This window comes from Heptranchias perlo, chromosome 1, assembly GCF_035084215.1.
Source record: "Heptranchias perlo isolate sHepPer1 chromosome 1, sHepPer1.hap1, whole genome shotgun sequence".
NCBI classification, from domain to species: domain Eukaryota; kingdom Metazoa; phylum Chordata; class Chondrichthyes; order Hexanchiformes; family Hexanchidae; genus Heptranchias; species Heptranchias perlo.
Genome location: NC_090325.1, coordinates 110,285,575 through 110,302,769, shown reverse-complemented (window position 1 = coordinate 110,302,769; position 17,195 = coordinate 110,285,575).

Here is a 17,195-nt window from a genome sequence, read left to right as displayed (position 1 = left end):
CAGAACCAGGGGTCGCAGTCTCAGGATACGGGGTATGCCATTTAGAGCCGAAATGAGGAGAAATTTCTTCACTCAGAGGGTGGTGAACCTGTGCAATTCTCTACCACAGAAGGCAGTGGAGGCCAAGTCATTAGATGTATTCAAGAAGGAGATAGATATATTTCTTAATGCTAAAGGGATCAAGGGATATGGGGAAAAAGCGGGAACAGGGTACTGAGTTAGATGATCAGCCATGATCATTTTGAATGGCGGAGCAAGCCTGAAGGGCTGAATGGCCTACTCTTGCTCCTATTTTCTATGTTTTCAATGTGGCCTCCTTATTATTCCTACCAAAATGGACCACCTCATACTTATCTATATCTACACTTTCTGTTATTTAGAACCATAGAACCATAGAAAAGATACAGCACAGAAGGGTCCATTCGGCCCATTTGGCCCATTGTGTCCGCGCCGGCTCGAAGAAAAACCAGGTGCCCATTCTAATCCCACCTTCCAGCAGCTGGTCCGTAGCCCTGCAGCTTACAGCACTTTAGGTGCGGGTCCAGGTACTTTTAAAAAAAGTTGAGGGTCCCTGCCTCGACCACCAATTCAGGCAGCGAATTCCATACACCTACCACACCATGGATTAAAAAGTTTTTCCTCATGTCCCCTCTAATCCTTCTGCCAATCAGCTTAAATCTGTCCTCTAGTTCTTGAATTCTCCGCTAGGGGAGTCAGATACTTCCTGTCTACTCTATCTGGGCCTCTCATAATTTTGTACACCTCAATCAAGTCTCCCCTCAGCCTCCTCTGCTCCAAGGAAAACAACCCCAGTCCAGCCAATCTCTCCTCGTAGCTGCAATTTTCAAGCCCTGGCAACATTCTTGTAAATCTTCTCTGCACTCTCTCCAGAGCAATTACGTCCTCCTGTAATATGGTGACCAGAACTGCGCACAATACTCCAGCGATTAATACAGTTTCATCATTACATCCCTGCTTTTGTATTCTATACCTCGGCTAATAACGGACAGCATTCCGTATGCCTTCTTCACAACGTTATCTACCTGTACTGCCACCTTCAGGGACCTGTTCACATGCACTCCAAGGTCTCTCACTTCCTCTACCCCTCTCAATATATTCCCGTTTACTGCGTATTCCCTTTTACTGTTTGCCCTCCCTAACTGCATTACCTCACACTTCTCCGGGTTGAACTCCATTTGCCACTTTTCTTCAAAGAATTCAATAAGGCTGGTCAAGCATGACCTTCCCCTTAGAAATCTGTGCTGACTATTCTTTATTATATTTTTGTTTTCTAGATGTTTCTCTGTTACATCTTTGAGCATGGATTCCATTATCTTTCTTACCACTGACACTAAGCTAACTGATCTATAGTTCGCTGGACTGGTTCTATCTCCCTTTTTAAATATAGGAATCACATTAGCTGTCCGCCAGTCCTCTGGCACTATTCCCTTTTCTAATGAATTTTTATATATACGTAATAGTGCCTCTGCTATCTCTTCCCTAACTTCTTTTAGTAAGTGCGGATACAATCCATCCGGACCAGGGGTTTTATCCTCTCTAAGTTTGATTAGTTTATTATCTCCTCTCTTTCTATCTTAAATGTCTTTATATATTTTTTGATCTTTTCTTCTAATAGCATGCCCACCATATTAGTCCCCGTGGTAAATACTAAAATAACGTAATTATTTAATACTTCTGCCATTTCGCTGTCATTGCCTGTGAGTTTATCTTGTGTATCCCCTTAGTGACCCTATCCCTTTCCTGATTTTTCTTTTGTTATTTATGTGTCTGTAGAATAATTTACATTTTTTTTGATATTCCTTCATAATTTAATTTCATGGTTTCTTTTTGACTATCTAATTGTTTTTTTGACTTCTTTCCTAACCTTTTCGCATTCCCTTTTGTCATCCTCTCTTTTGTTGTCTACATACTTAGTGTACGCCTTTTTCTTTAGTTTCAATTTTGCCCTTATTTCTTTTTTCATCCATGGTGTATCATTACTGGCTAGTTTGTTCTTGCTCTCTCCCTCTTTCCCACACCAATCCTTCAGCCATGTGTTACTGATCTGTTTATCCCTATCCCAATTCGCACGCGGCTCAGTAATAAGCCTGAGATTACTACCCTGGAGGTCCTGCTTTTCAATTTAGTTCCTAAGTCCTGATACTCCCTTAGCAGGACCTCCTCCCTATTCTTTCCTATGTCATTGGTTCTGACGTGGATCGCAACAACTGGACACTTGCCCTCCCTTTCCAGATTCTTTGCAAGCCGTTTTGAGATGTCCCTTACCCTGGCACTAGTTGGCAACTCACCCTTTGGTACTTTTGATTCTGACTGCAAAGATTCGTATCTATCCCTCTAATTATCGAATCTCCTTTAACCACCACCTTTCTGCTCTGCGACTCCTCCCCTTGGACAGCCTCTTGCTCCAGGGAGCATTGATCAGAATTCTGGCTGTCCTTCCCACAGTCTTTTTCTTTGTCCTCACAGGTATCAAGTGCATTGTACCTATTGGACAGGACTAGTGTCTATGGGACCTCCTCCTCTATCTCCCCTCTGTTCCCACTACCCTGTTGACTACCAGTCATGCTTTCTCCCTCCTGGACCTGTGCCATCCCCTGAGGTGTGACTGGAATCAGGAGAAAACTTTCCAGATATTCCTTCCCCTCCCATATGTGTTGGAGTGTCTCTAATGGGAAGGGGGGAGGGGGGAGGGGTGTGGCCGATTGCAAAGACTGTGGAGTTGGGGAAAGACTCCTGGGTCTACAGGAGAAAAACATTTACCTTTTAGTGGCGATCGCTTATGATTCCCGAACAGAGCAGGCCCGGCTCCTGCTCTACTCAATCGAAACCAGTTTCTGTAAGGGAGCCTAAAACAGGCATTATCCCCTGATTTACATACGTAAGGAGCATAATGCCTGTTTTAGGCAGCCTCCCGCAAAGCAGCCTTTACCAATATGGCAGCATCCATAATGCAGGCGCTGATCAGATGCAGGACATTGTGCCCTGAAATTGGTCTTTTTTGCCCCTGTATTCCGCCTACAAAACAGGGGCAGTGAGGTCCAGTTTCTACCCCATTGCCTATGATTGCTGAACCATCAGAAGAACCTCACTCAAGTTGAAATTCCAAAATGCATTGTTTTAGGTCCTGAACAAACAGCTCAACAAACAGCTGTTGTTTATGCCTTATTTGAGTGCTAGAATTAATTATTAAATATTATGGTGTTTATCTACTAAAAAATAACCTTGGGCCGGATTTTGCTGTGAGTGGCGAACAAACGCGCCAGCCATTCGTTAGACTTGCACTTGCCCACAGACTTTCTATGGGGTTTTGCACGGCGTTACTGTAAGTTAGAGATGCATTCAGTGCGGTGCCCTCTACAGGGCATCTGGGACCTGTGTGAACAAAACAAGCAACTGCGTATCTCCTTAACCAATCAGATTGATGAATCTTTAAGGAGCAGCTCAGAGTCTGAACCAGGAAGTGCAAGTTAGAATAGTGAATTCAATGTCAAATCAGGTACAGAAAGTGAAATAAAGAGAGGGAAAGAAAGATTAGATTAAGAGAGAGAAAAAAAAATTAGAAAAACACATTTTAATTTAAATTTAAAAAAAATGTCCAACAATAATTAAAATCTGAAGGAATGAGACTCCACACTTGTAAAAGTTAATTTTCAGTGCCAGAGAGGCTGGTTGGTAGTAATTAAGACTTACCACGCCATTGAAAGGGTACCTACACTGGACAAGACCGAACTTTTTTTGACGAGTTTAGTCTGTATCTATGAGGTAAGTACAGGAACTCACGCCATTCAATACAATTGAATGGTGAGTCAGACGGTGAGATGACATTTTTGTGCAGCTTTTGGAGGAGCACGGTATCTCAGACAGCAACTTCCAGATTTCCCCACTTAACCGCGCATGTGCTGTTGCCGAAAGTTACTGTCCGATTTGCACATAACTGTGAGCGCTGTTAGTCTCAAAGTTATTTTCACAGTAAAATCAACTCATAACTTCTCAATTTTAAATTGGTTCTGAATTTCCTCGATGTCTGTTGTGCCGTTGTTAGGCTGGATATTTACATAGTTCACCAACAGAGGGAGTTGCAAACAAGTTTCCTAGATAAGTTAATTTGCATATGTAGTGGTGTAAGTTCTGGCGTAACTGTGTTCCAAGAGCTCAGTGAGAGACTTAGGGCCAGGGAATTTCAGTGCGGAAGTAGCACAGCCTCTGTAAAGGCTGTATTCTTTATTGGAGCATTTGGTGACGGCAAAGGGAGGCTGCAGACATTCTGGGGGTGATTTTAAACCCCAAGAAAAGGTGGGTTGGGGGCAGGTGGGAGTTGAAAACAGCTGTTTTTTGGGTCGCGACCACAACCCGGCTTTATTTCCGGGTTTAACGACGGCACGGATTCCCACTGGGAATACCAAGTCCAGAAATTTTTGCGTTCGTAACTCAAAAAAACCCAACTGTTTTCAACTCCCTCCCACCCTCAACCCACCCGTTCTAGGGGTTTAAAATCACCCCCTCTCTCTTTGTGTCCTTTGCATTTTATTGTGCAAAAGACAAGGCTGAAGCGTTTGCAACCATCTTCAGACAGATGATCCATCTTGGCCTCTTCCCGATATCCCCACCATCACAGAAGCCAGTCTTCAGCCAATTCGATTCACTCCACATGATATCAACAAACGGCTGAGTGCACTGGATACAACAAAGGCTATGGACCCCGACAACATCCCAGCTGTAGTGCTAAAGACTTGTGCTCCAGAACTAGTTGCACCTCTAGCCAAGCTGTTCCAGTACAGCTACAACACTGGCATCTACCCGACAATGTGGAAAATTGCCCAGGTATGTCCTGTCCACAAAAAGCAGGACAAATCCAATCCGGCCAATTACCGCCCCATCCGTCTACTCCCAATCATCAGCAAAGTGATGGAAGGTGTCGTCGACAGTGCTATCAAGCGGCACTTACTCACCAATAACCTGCTCACGGATGCTCAGTTTGGGTTCTGCCAGGACCACTCGGCTCCAGACCTCATTACAGCCTTGGTCCAAACATGGACAAAAGAGCTGAATTCCAGAGGTGAGGTGAGAATGACTGTCCTTGACATCAAGGCAGCATTTGACCGAGTGTGGCACCAAGGAGCCCTAGTAAAATTGAAGTCAATGGGAATCAGGGGGAAAACTCTCCAGTGGCTGGAGTCATACCTAGCACAAAGGAAGATGGTAGTGGTTGTTGGAGGCCAATCATCTCAGCCCCAGGGCATTGCTGCAGGAGTTCCTCAGGGCAGTGTCCTTGGCCCAACCATCTTCAGCTGCTTCATCAATGACCTTCCCTCCATCATAAGGTCAGAAATGGGGATGTACGCTGATGATTGCGCAGTGTTCAGTTCCATTCGCAACCCCTCAGATAATGAAGCAGTCCGAGCCCGCATGCAGCAAGACCTGAACAACATCCAGGCTTGGGCTCATAAGTGGCAAGTAACATTCGCGCCAGACAAGTGCCAGGCAATGACCATCTCCAACAAGAGAGAGTCTAACCACCTCCCCTTGACATTCAACGGCATTACCATCGCCGAATCCCCCACCATCAACATCCTGGGAGTCACCATTGACCAGAAATTTAACTGGACCAGCCATATAAATACTGTGGCTACAAGAGCAGGTCAGAGGCTGGATATTCTGCGGCGAGTGACTCACCTCCTGACTCCCCAAAGCCTTTCCACCATCTACACGGCACAAGTCAGGAGTGTGATGGAATCCTCTCCACTTGCCTGGATGAGTGCAGCTCCAACAACACTCAAGAAGCTCGACACCATCCAGGACAAAGCAACCCGCTTGATTGGCACCCCATCCACCACCCTAAACATTCACTCCCTTCACCACCGGCGCACTGTGGCTGCAGTGTGTACCATCTACAGGATGCACTGCAGCAACTCACCAAGGCTTCTTCGACAGCACCTCCCAAACCCGCGACCTCTACCACCTAGAAGGACAAGAGCAGCAGGCACATGGGAGCAACACCACCTGCACGTTCCCCTCCAAGTCACACACCATCCCGACTTGGAAATATATCGCCATTCCTTCATCATCACTGGGTCAAAATCCTGGAACTCCCTTCCTAACAGCACTGTGGGAGAACCATCACCACACGGACTGCAGCGGTTCAAGAAGGCGGCTCACCACCACCTTCTCAAGGGCAATTAGGGATGGGCAATAAATGCTGGCCTCGCCGCGATGCCCACATCCCATGAACGAATATAAAAAAAAATTCACTCAGGCTATCTTCCACTCTCATCTGAAGTGCCTCTGGCCAGGACCATGATCAGTCACAGGCCAGCTGTGCCCTCAGGAAAGCTGAGCTCAGGTCTATGAGATGTATCGTCAAGGGGCAACATGTAGATAAGGGGACTCTGGAGGTAATGATGATGGGTTGAGAGAAGCCATTGCTGGAGATGCTGTGGCTATGATCAGATAAGTAATAGCGAAACCAAGAGAGGGCGGTCCCACCAATCTGGACAACTGAAGACAGCTGTAGGAGGGTGGTGTGGTCAACTATGTCAGAGGCTGCATAGAGGTTGAGAAGGATGAGGAGAGATAATGCGCCATGATCACAGTCATAGAGAATGTTGTTTATGACTTTAATTAGGGCCAATTGGGTGCCGTAGCAGGGAGGGAAAGCTGACTGGAGCGATTCAAACAAGGAGTTGGAGGAGAGATGGGCATGGATTTAGGAGGTGATAACCGATTCAAGAACTTTGGAGACGAAAGGGAGATTTGAGATGGACTGGGGGGAGGTTTGGCTTGCTGTACAAGGGGAAGGGGGGAAGCAACAGGGGCAGCTGAATGGACAATCTCTATCTTGGTGACAAAGAAGTCCATGTGCTCCTCGCACATTGTCAAGATCATAAGAGCATAAGAGATAGGAGTAGGAATAGGCCATTCGGCCCCTCGAGCCTGCTCCGCCATTTAGTGAGATCATAGCTGATCTGATTTTTACCTCAACTCCACTTTCCCCATATCCTTGGACTCCCTTGCTGATCAAAAATTTGTCTAACTCAGCCTTGAATGTATTCAATGACTCAGCCTTCACAGCTTTTTGGGGGAAAGAATTCCAAAGATTCACGACCCTCTGGGAGAAGAAATTCCTCCTCATTTCCATCTTAAACGGGCGACCCCTTATTCTGAGACTGTGTCCCCTAGTTTTAGATTCCCCCATGAGGGGTAACATCCTCTCAGCATCTACCCTATCGAGTCCCCTCAGAATCTTGTATATTTCAATAAGATCTCCTCTCATTCTTCTAAACTCCAATGAGTATAGACCCAACCTGTTCAATCTTTCCTCATAAGACAACCCTTCCATACCCGGAATCAACCTAGTGAACCTTCTCTGAACTGCCTCCAATGCGAGTATGTCCTTCCTTAAATAAGGGCACCAGAACTGTACGCAGTACTCCAGGTGTGGTCTCACCAGCACCCTGTACAGTTGTAGCATGACTTCCCTGCTTTTATACTCCATCCCCCTAGAAATACAGGCCAATATAACATTTGCCTTCCGGATTACCTGCTGCACCTGTATGTTGACATTTTTTGATTCATGTACGAGGAAACCCAGATCCCTCTGTAACGCAGAATTTTGTAGTATTTCTCCATTCAAATTATATTTTGCTTTTTTATTTTTCCCCCCAAAGTAGATGACTTCACATTTTCCCACATTATATTCCATCTGCCAAATTTTTGCCATTAGCTTAACCTGTCAATATCCTTTTGCAGACACTTTGTATCCTCATCGCAACTTGCTATTCCACTATCTTTGTATCATCAGCAAATTTGGCCCCAAGACACTCTGTTCCTTCATCCAAGTGAAGCAGTTAAGCAGTGAGTGCAGAGGGGGCAGGGGATAGGGTTTTTAAGGAGATGGTTGGCAGTGGAGAAAAGAAAGCGGGGGATTATCTTTGTTCTCCAGGATGAAACTAGAGTAGTGGATAACTTTGGCAGGGGAGAGTGAGGTTTGATAGAGCTTGATGTGTTCTAGCCAGATCTGGTGATGGATGCTGTCGGTTCTGCGCCAGATAAAGGTACTGTTTAGCAATCCTACTATATCCTTATCCTCAGAATACAGTTTTGCATTCTTGGCCTGGAGGTTCCTCACTGGTTCCACCGGAATCCCACCTTAATTCCGGTGTAATCCACCAGAAAACGGCAGGGAGGTGGTTGAGCTGGGTCCCTGCTGTTGCTGGGATTTTCCAGTCAGCCTTGTAAGAGGCAGAATCTCCACCTGCCCCTTACAGAGCCAGTGATGTCAGAGGATAGCCCAGAGGGTGGAGCCAGGTGGTGGGGATTCCCTACACTGGGAGTCACAGTTGAGACTCGGCTTAGGATTGGAGGCTGGTACGTTGATAAAGATGAGGTATACCAGCCACCAGATGGCCACAAATAGAGTCCACGAAATAGGTCCAGGCCTGGGAAGCAGTCTGGACTCTGAAGGTTGGACATTTTAAAAAAAAATCTGGATCAACCCTTTTATACAGGGGACTGAAAGGGGCACTCATTGGGGCCTGGGAGGCATGGCCAGATCCCCAGTAGCAAACAAGCACCTAACTTTCTGGCTGTACAGGGCAGGTGGGCACCAGAGATGCACTCATAGTGGTGTGGGTGCCCATCAGTCCCATGCAAATTAGGGCCCCTCGCAGCAAACTCTGGCTATTACGATGAAATTGTGGCCCATGGATTTTCGGGGTTATTGGCCCAGAAATTGCTTTTAAAATAACGGTGAGCCTAACAGTTCTCACCGTTATTGAGGGCGAAATCGAAGAGCAAGTTCCGACGACAGCACATGCACAGTCAAATGCAGAAATCTGGAATTTGCTGTTCCTGGTTCATTGGCGACATGACAGCTACACCTTAAAGGGATCTCGCCGGCATCAATCAATGGAATCAACGGACCAGCGCCAACTTGCTCTCCTGCCCAGCTGGAAATGAACTAATCTCGCCACAAAATAAGCTGTGCTCAGTTTTTTAGGTCTAAACTAAGTTTTAACAGTGTCATAAGTCTTAATGACTGCCAAACATCGTCTCTGGCACTAAAAATTAACTTTTAAAAATGTGGCGTCTCATTACTCCTGATCTTAATAGTTTTTGGACATTTAAAAAAAAAATTTAATTCAAAAATTAACATTTTTTTTTTACTTTTTCTTTCTGTCTCTTTTATCTCAGTCTTTTAATCTTATCCTCTCTTTATTTCGCTTTCTCTATATCATTTTAGAATACCTTACCAGGCACGTCCGGGTTTTTAGACTGGGCTGTTTGTCTATGAACTGCACTTCCTGGTTCTCTCAGCGTGGCTTGCTTCAAGCTGATTGGTTGAGGGGCCTTATAGATCCTTTCACCACTCACACAGCCCGGGAAAGAACGTTGATGTTATTTGAACTCACAGTTCAAGGAAGTTGCCGCCAAAAAGAATGCGGTATCTTAGTGGGTGAATTTAAATCTAATGAGCTGATTCGCTGCTTGGAGCAATTTCTGGCCCTATATCTTTAAATGCACCAACACCTTCTTTACCCTTTATCTCTGAAAACATCTCTGTTGTTATACGAGAAGTTTTTTTTAACAAATGTGACTATTACTTTTTGATCCTTTAATATTTTAATTTGCTTTTGCTTGTTTTTATATTTCTCTCAATACTCCTTAAAAGATTCTTTGTGTTTTTTTTAAAGAAAAGAGGCTTCCTACTTGATCGTTACATTACTTTTCAAGCTGTGTTTACTGCCTGAGACCAGTACCCATGGAAATAGTAGTACCTGATTTAAGCTGGCCAGTTCCAAATTGTACTCTTGTGGTCAGGGGAGATCTGTGAGAGCATGGCGGGAATGCTCACAATCTTAAATGTTACAAAAAACAGTATCAGGTGCCCTGGATGCAAGGAAAGGGGAGACATACAGAAGAGGGAGAAAAAGAGTTGGGAGACAAATGGAGAGCTGCAAGGCAACATGAGAAAGTGTGAAAGAATGGAAAATAAAGAATTAGCATGCAAGACAGGCAGTTCCAGGAAGATAGCCAGAATTTCTTTCTCTGGACAAAGATACGAAGGTTTTTTTTACACCTGTGATAATCTATATATAAAATGGAAAAAGTTATACCCTTACTTTAAAATAAGCTAGGGATGTCAGGATGCACAAAAATGTATTTGATCAAGGATTAATTCTGATAAGTTCTTTGAAGTAGAAGTGTCAAATGTTGTAGGTAAGATGGACATTTTGAAACATCACTGAAGAAAATGTTGTTAACTTGAATTTCGTTAAGACCTTTATTAACTCAATAGAATAAATTGTATGGTGTGACTGCTATATCTCAGCTTTATACGCCAATATTATTACATAGAATGTTCAGCACAGAAACAGGCCATTTGGCCCAATAGGTCCATGCCGATGTTTATGCTCCACATGAGCCTGCTCCAACGCTTCTTCATCTAACCCCATCAACATATCCTTCTATTCCTTTCTCCCTCATGTGTTTATCTAGCTTCACCTTAAATGTATCTATGCTAGTTGCCTCAACTACTCCTTGTGCTAGTGAGTTCCACATTCTAATCACTCTCTGGGTAAAGAAGTTTTTTCTGAGTTCCCTATTGGATTTATTAGTGACTATCTTATATTTATAGCCCCTAGTTCTAGTCTCCCCCACAAGTGGAAACATCTTCTCTACGTCTATTCTATCAAACCTTTTCATAATCTTAAAGACCTCTATCAGGACATTCATCAGTCTTCTCTTTTCTATAGAAAAGAGCCCCAGCCTGCTCAATCTTTCCTGATAGGTATAACCTCTCAGTTCTGGTATCATACTAATAAATCTACTTCGCACCTTCTCTAGTGCCTCTATATCATTTTTATAATATGGAGAACAGAACTGTTCACAGTACTCCAAGTGTGGTCTAACCAAGCTTCTATACAAGTTTGACATAACTTCCCTGCTTTTCAATTCTATCCCTCTAGAAATGAACCCCAGCACTTTTTTGCTTTTTTTTATGGCCTTATTAACCTGTGTCACTACTTTTAGTGATTTGTGTATCTGTACCCCTAAATCCCTCTGCTCCTCTACCCCATTTAGACTCTAATTTTCCAAGGAGTATGTGGCCTTCTTATTCTTCCTACCAAAATGTACCACCTCACACTTATCTATATTGAAATTCATTTGCCAATTACATGCCCATTCTGTACGTTTATTAATGTCTTCCTGTATTTTATCGCAGTCCTCCTCAGTATTAACTATACCCCCCAATTTGGTGTTGTCTATACATTTTGAAATTGTACTTCCCATTCCCGAGGCCAAATCGTTTATGTGAATAGAGAACAAAAGTGGTCCCAGCACCAATCCCTCTGCAATCTCTTCCCTGACTTATTTTAATTGGTGTGGATGCAATCCATCCGGACCAGGGGTTTTATTCTCTCTAAGTTTGATTAGTTTATCAATTATCTCCTCCCCTTTCTTTCTTAAATGTCTTTATATCTTTTTTGATCTCTTCTTCTAATGTTATGCCCACCATATTAGTCTCCCTGGTAAATACTGAGGCAAAGTAATTATTTAATATTTCTGTCATATTGCTGTCATTACCTGTGAGTTTATCATTTGTATCCCTCAGCGATCCTATCCGTATCTTGATTTTTCTTTTGTTATTTATGTGTCTGTAGAATACTTTATTATTTCTTTTTATATTCCTTGATTATTTAATTTTGTAGTTCCTCTTTGACTTCCGAATTGTTTTTTGACTTGTTTCCTAAACTTTTCATATTCCCTTTTGTCATCCTCTCCTTTGTTGTCTATATACTCAGTGTATGCCTTTTTCTTTAGTTTCAATTTTGCACTTATTTCTGTATTCATTCATGGTGTGTTGTCATTACTGACTAGTTTGTTCATACTTTTTAGTGGGATATATTTCTCCTGGACTCTATTGATCAACGTTTTAAATGTTTCCCACTGCTGTTATATTTCTTTGTTTGTCAGTAAATGTTTCCAATTTATTTCCCCTTGTTCCATTCTCATCCACTTAAAATCAGCTTTTTTCCAATTTATTATTTTGGTCTTTGTCTTACTTACGTCCTTCTCAATCTTTATCTTACACGTTATTATGTTGTGATTGCTACTGCCTAAATGTTCCCCTTTGCTTATTTCTCTTATCTGTTCTGGTTCATTTTCCATTACTAGATGCAGCCGTGCTTCCCCTCTCGTTGGGCTTTTTACATATTGGGTAAGAAAGGAGTCCTGCACACATTATAAAAACTCCATTCCCTGTACCCCTTTACCTACCTCTTCTTGCCCGTTTATTTATGGGTAGTTAAAATCTCCCATGATTATTTTTCAATGTCCTTTACTCATTTCACATATTTGCTTAAATATCTCTTGCTCCAACTCCTTTCCACTATTAGGTGGTCTGTAGTATACTGCTATTAGCGGGATCGATTCCTTCTTATTTTTTATTTCAATCCATATGGATTCTGCTTCTATCATTCTGTTAGTTATGTCCCTATTTTCTACTGCCATTGTAGGATCATAGAATCATAGAAAGTTACAGCACAGAAGGAGGCCATTCGGCCCATCGTGTATGTTCCAGCCGAAAAACAGCTATCCAGCTTAATCCAACTTTCCAGCACTTGCTCCGTAGCTCTGTAGGTTATGACACTTCGAGTGCACCTCCAAGTACTTTTTAAATGAGTTGAGGGTTTCTGCCTCGACCACCCTTTCAGGCACTGAGTTCCAATCTCTGGGTGAAAAAATTTCTTCTCAGCTCCCCTCTAATCCTTCTACCAATTACTTTAAATCTATGTCCCCTGGTCACTGACCCCTCTTCTCAGGGAAATAGGTCCTCCCTATCCACTCTATCTAGTCCTGTCATAATTTTATATACCTCAATTAAATCTCCCCTCAGCCTCCTTTGTTCCAAAGAAAACAACCTCAGCCTATCCAATCTTTTCTCACAGCTAAAATTCTCCAGCCCTGGCAACATCCTCGTAAATCTCCTCTGTATCCTCTCTAGTGCAATCACATCTTTCCTGTAATGTGGTGACCAGAAAAGTATGCAGTACTCAAGCTGTGGCCTAACCAATGTTTATACAGTTCTAGCATAACCTCCCTGCTCTTATATTCCATGCCTCCGCTAAAGGAAACTATCCCATATGCCTTTTTAATCACCTTATCTACCTGTCCTGCTACCTTCAGGGATCTGTGGTCATGCACTCCAAGGTCCCTTTGTTCCTCTACACCTCTCAGTATCCTCCCATTTATTGTGTATTCCCTTGCCTTGTTTGCCCTCCTCAAATGCATTACCTCACACTTCTCTGGATTGAATTCCATTTGCCACTTTTCTGCCCACCTGACCAGTCCATTGATATCTTCCTGCAGTCTAAAGCTTTCCTCCTCACTATCAACCACACGGCCAATTTTTCTATCATCTGCAAACTTCTTGATCAAGCCCCCCACATTCAAGTCCAAATCATTAACATATACCACAAAAAACAAGGGACCTAGTACTGAGCCTTGCGGAACCCCACTGGAAACAGCCTTCCAGTCGCCAAAACACCCGTCAACCATTACCCTTTGTTTCCTGCCACTCAGCCAATTTTAGATCCAACTAGCCACTTTCCCTTGGTTCCCAAGGGCTTTTACTTTTTTGACCAGCCTGCCATGTGGGACCTTGTCAAAAGCCTTGCTTAAATCCCTGTATACTACATCAAACGCGTTACCCTCATCGACCCTCCTTGTTACCTGCTCAAAAAATTCAATCAAGTTAGTCAGACACGACCTTCTCTTAACAAATCCATGCTGACTGTCCATGATTAACCCGTGCCTTTCTAAATGACAATTTATGCTGTCTCTCAGAATCAATTCCAATAATTTGCCCACTACCGAGTTAGACCTATTGGCCTATAATTATACGGTCTATCTCTTTCTCCCTTTCTCAACAACGGTACAACATTAACAGTCCTCCAACACCACGCCTGTAGCCAGGGAGGATTGGAAAATGATGGTCAGAGCCTCTGCTATTTCCTCCCTTGCTTCTCTTAGCAGCCTGGGATACATTTCATCCAGGCATGGAGATTTATCAACTTTCAAAGATGGTAAACCCCTTAATACTTCCTCTCTCACTACGTTTATCCCATCCAATATTTCACGCTCCTCCTCCTTAACTACAATCTCTGCATCGTCCCCCTCTTTTGTGAAGACAGGTGCAAAGTATTCATTAAGAACCGTATCCACATCTTCCGCCTCCACACATAGGTTACCTTGTCGGTCTCTAATAGGCCCTACTCTTTGCTTAGTTATCCTTTTGCTCTTTATGTATTTATAAAACATCTTTGGGGTTTTCCTTAATTTTACTTGCCAGTATTTTTTCATGCCCTCTCTTTGCTTTCCTAATTTCCTTTTTAACTTCACCCCTGCACTTTCTATACACCTTTGGGCTTTCTGCAGTATTGAACTCTCGATGTCTGACATAAGCTTCCCTTTTTTGCCTTATCTTACCCTGTATGCTCCTGGTCATCCAGGGGCTTTGATTTGTCAGTCCCACCCTTTTTCTTTGTGGGAACATGTTTACTCTGAACCCCTTGAATCTCCCCCTTGAATGCTTCCCACTGTTCTGACACTGATTTACCTTCAAGTAGCTGTTTCCAGTCCACTTGTGCTAAATCACTTCTCAGCTTAGTAAAATTGGCCTTTCCTCAATTTAGAACTTTTACTCCTGTTCTATCTCTGTCCTTTTCCATAACTATGCTAAATCTAACTGAATTATGATCACTACCACCAAAATACTCTCCCACTGATACTTCTTCCACCTACCCAGCTTCTTTCCCTAAAACTAAATCCATTGTTGGGCTTGCTACGTACTGGCTAAAAAAGTTTTCCTGAATGCAATTTAAGATTCTGCACCCTCTATACCTTTTGCAGTGATTGTATCCCAGTTAATATTAGGGTAGTTGAAATCCCCTACTATTACTGCCCTGTTGTTTTTGCACTTCTCAGAAATTTGTCTACATATTTGCCCTTCTATCTCCCTCTGACTGTTTGGGGGTCTATAGAACACTCCCAGCAGTGTGATTACCCCTTTTTTATTCATTAGCTCAACCCATATGGCCTCATTTGATGATCCTTCGAACATACCATCCCTCCTCACAGCTGTAATTGTTTCTTTGACCAATATTGCCCCCCCACTCCCTTTTTATCCCCCTCTCTATCTCGTCTGAAAACCCTGTAACCAGGAACGTTGAGCTACCATTCTCGTCCCTGTTTAAGTCATGTTTCTGGAGTAGCTAAGATATTGTACTTCCACGTGTCTATCTGTGCCCTTAGCTCATCTGCCTTATTCACTATACCCCTTGCATTGAGGTATATAACATTAAGCACTGCCAAACTTTTTTGTTGTCTATTTTCTAACCTGCTTCCTCTGCCTTCCAAACTCATTTACTAATTTTCTGCCCTCTATTTCCAGCTCTGCTTCTCTCCCTTCTGAATCTACGCTCAGGTTCCCAACCCTCTGCCAAGCTAGTTTAAACACTTCCCAACAGCACCAGCAAACCTCCCCACAAGGATATTGGTCCTGGCCTTGTTGAGGTGCAACCTGTCCAGCTTGTACAGGTCCCACCTTCCCCAGAACTGGTCCCAGTGCCCCAGGAATTTAAAGCCCTCCCTCCTGCACCATCTCTCCAGCCAAGCATTCATCTGCTGTATCCTCCTATTTCTATACTCGCTACCGCGTGGCACCAGGAGTAATCTGGTGATTACTACCATTGAGGTCCTGCTTATTAATCTCTTTCCCAGCTCCTTAAAATCTGCCTGCAGGACCTCATCCCTCTTTCTACCTTTGTCGTTGGTTCCGATATGGACCACGACCTTTGCCTGATCACCCTCCCTCTCCAGAATATTGTGCAGCTGCTCGGTAACACCCTTGAACCTAGGGAGGCAACATATTATCCTGAAATCTCGACTGTGGCCACAGAAACGCCTATCTATTCCCCTAACTATAGAATTCCCGAACACTATCGCTCTCCTGACCTGTCTCCTCCCCCCCTGTACATCTGTGCCACCCATGGTGCTGTGGACTTGGCTCTGGCTACAATCCCCAGGGGAACCCTCTGCTCCACCAGTGTTCAGAACTGAATACTGGTTAGAGAGTGAGATGCCCTCAGGGGACTCCTGAACTACCTGCCTGGTCCTCCTTGTCTGTCTGGCGATCACCCAGTCCCTCTCTGCCTGCACTCTCTTAAGCTGTGGTGTGACCACCTCCTGAAACTCTCAGCCTTGCGGATGCACTGCAGTGACGCCGGCTGCTGCTCAAGGTCCGAAACCTGGAGCTCGAGCTCCTCCAGCTGACGACACTTCCTGCACATGTGGTTGTCCAGAACATGGGAAGCGTCCTCGAATTCACTCATGGCACAGGCTGTGCATTCGACGGGTGTGAGCTGCCCTGCCATGCCACGATTTATTAGATTATTAATCTCTTGAAAAAAATAAACTTAAAGAATTTTAAAAAAACACTCATCAGAAAAAAAAACATTCACCAGCTACTCACCAATCAGCTTCTTCTCTTGTGCTGATGTCACTTTAGCTGTTATCTGACCTCTCTTCCGCGCTCCACTCTCTCTCTCGATCTCCGCTCTCTCTCTCGATCTCCTCTCTCTCCCTCTCCGCTCTCTCCCTCTCCGCTCTCTCCCTCTCCGCTCTCTCTCCCTCTCCGCTCTCTCTCTTGATCTCCTCTCTCTCTCCCTCTCCGCTCTCTCTCCCTCTCCTCTCTCTCTCCCTCTCCTCTCTCTCTCCCTCTCCTCTCTCTCTCCCTCTCTTCTCTCTCTCCCTCTCCGCTCTTTCTCCCTCTTCGCTCTCTCTCCCTCTCCGCTCTCTCTCCCTCTCCGCTCTCTCTCCCTCTCCGCTCTCTCTCCTCTCTCTCTCCCTCTCCTCTCTCTCTCCCTCTCTCTCTCCCTCTCCTCTCTCTCTCCCTCTCCGCTCTCTCTCCCTCTCCGCTCTCTCTCCCTCTCCGCTCTCCCTCTCCGCTCTCTCTCCCTCTCCGCTCTCTCTCTCCCTCTCCGCTCTCTCTCTCCCTCTCCTCTCTCTCTCCCTCTCCGCTCTCTCCCTCTCCGCTCTCTCCCTCTCCGCTCTCTCTCCCTCTCCGCTCTCTCTCCGCTCTCTCTCTTGATCTCCTCTCTCTCTCCCTCTTCGCT